This window comes from Zosterops lateralis, assembly GCF_965231275.1.
Source record: "Zosterops lateralis genome assembly, chromosome: Z".
NCBI classification, from domain to species: domain Eukaryota; kingdom Metazoa; phylum Chordata; class Aves; order Passeriformes; family Zosteropidae; genus Zosterops; species Zosterops lateralis.
The window spans coordinates 43,021,302-43,023,762 of NC_139800.1; positions in this window are offsets into that span (position 1 = coordinate 43,021,302).

The window sequence follows — 2,461 nt, forward strand, 5'->3', positions numbered from 1 at the left end:
TCTACACAGAAGATTCACACAGCTATCAAACAAAACTCAGTATTTCTTATCATTTTTTCCTTTTACTCTTCCTTCTCACTGGTTGGTGGACTAAGACTGTCGTTTTCTCAATTAGTGGTCAAACGTATTTCCATGCCAATGCCTGAAAGCTATTCACACCTTAGGCAAAGTGCAGTGAGTTTAGAAAAAAGATCAGCTTTTCTGCAAACAACTGAAAATTCACTAAATTGGATTAATTTGCCTTGTCTCTCATCTCTTCCTTTTCTTCCAGCATCTTGCATTTCTGTGCTGTTTACAGCAACAAAGAGATTAAGGGGGAAAGCGCAATTCCACTCCAAATGCTTAATTTAATTGAGACACTCAAGGGAAAAAAAAAAACCTCAGTGCCAACTCTTGACCCAAAGATAAACTTCATCACTAAACTAACAACTTAATTAACGCTAGAAAGGTTTGATTAAGATTTGACCTAAAAATAGTTAATGTGGTCAATGTTATTTATTAAAAGCTATCAGCAAATTCCTTGTACTTAAAGATGTATTAACTTTCATCAGATGTATCTGTGTACAATTTCCAGAGCTGAATCTTTTTTATTGAAGTTAGGTTGAAGATACAGCTAAATCTTATGTGATTTACAAGATTTAAGAATTTTATAACTTTCTGTCGTTTGGCATTTAAAGGCATTCAGAAGTAATCTTTACGTGTATTAATTTCTCCACCAACACTGCACTCTCAGAAATTCGAGGGGGTTTCCTTTATGAAGTTAGGTAGAAGTTTACGAATTTCAGAGCTTTCAAAATCATAGGCATGAGTTACCATTATCATTCCTTAATGTTCTGTTGACAGAATTTTCATTGTGGTTTTTTTTTTAACCGCTGCATTCTGCATATTTTTCAAGTCACATGAGCATTAACCTCCAGTTGACTAAATGGCAAGGGGGCAAAAGTCTGTAAGTCAAGTCCATTTTGCATCACCATTTTCAACATTGCCTCTCACCTGGCCATAATTCTAAAAGTGAACACTGAAAAGGCTGAAGTAACATTTTCAAAAATAAATCTTTAAATGAAATGTAGATTAACAAGTACTCTGTTTACCATTAAGCAAATCTAATTAAACAGAAGAATACCCCTCAACAACAGAAGTACACAAGAATTTATTGCTGTGATTATAGGCTCTCAACCATTGTGCTGCTTATTCAGAGAAGGAAATGGAGTCTCGAACTTCATGCCTATCGAAATGGATTGAATCCACACTTTCCACAGGTGGTTGGGACGATTGTCACAAGCCTGTTTAAGGGATAGAGCTAAATATATATATGTATATACACTTTTAATGGTAATTTATGACTTTATACTGCCTCTGAGAAGGTTGAAACTTGACATATCTCCTTAGAGCATACACAAGCAGACGGGGCAGAACAGTGCCCACAGAAGAAGAGGGAGAGGTGCGCGGCCACACTCCCAGCGCCTTTCCGGCCCGTGTTCCCAACGCAGGGCGCTCCACCCCTGGGCAGCTCCGCGCTCGGCCAGAGGTTCCCGGGAGCCCGCAGCCCCCCACCCCCCGGGAAGCCGTGGGGAGGCTCTGGCAAAGCAGAGAGAGTCAGGCCGTGGCAGATGCACCAGCGTCGGTGTTCTCGAGCAGCAGCGGGGGACGAGAAAACGAAGGAAGAAAAGAAAAAAGTTCACGGGACACTCGTGCACACCTCCCTTCCGCTGCATTCGAAAAACAGATAGAGCTGCTCAGAGTAAAGGGAATAAAGCGGGGACGGGGACAGGCAAGCGGCATGGTCTCTCACAGCCGTCAGAGGACGATCGCCATCCTCCCTGCGGCCCCGGGGGATCCCCGGAGCCGGGACCCCGCAGGAGGGGCAGAGCAGCGGGGCAGCCTCTTCAAAGGGAGCAATAAAGGCTCTAGGAAAAATAAACGCGACGGGAACTGACCCCAAATCCGCGAGCTGTAACATGCCCGCCTCCTGCTCTCGCCCCGGAAAGCTCCCAGACCTCTAGCTTTCTGCTGACCCTCTCCCTTCACGGCAAGGCAACAAATGGCAAGACCTCGGACCCCGGAGCTGAATAACAGGAAATATAAGCATCTGTCACCTCCCGGGGAGAGCTAAATAGATTAGCGAAAGCAACAAAGGGAAGAAAAGCTCTTTCAAACGTGCAATTGATTAACAAGTCCCCTCTAATCTGCAGCATCACTGTTTTTCCTTAAAGACATCATCGGTCTCCTCCAGCACGTCGGGGCAATTAAGTTAAAGCCAGGAAAGGTGGGGGAGGAAGGCACTGCTGACCCGCCGAGCGCCCGCGCTGACCGGGGAGGACAGAACGGGAAGGGTTACAATCCTGGCATGGAAACGGTGCAGCCTTGTCATCTGCTCTCAGTCCCTGGGCAAAGACTCCCAGGAGGGACTATGGGAGTGAGGTTTATCTGCTGCAGAGGGGGAGAGGGCAATTTTCCAGAG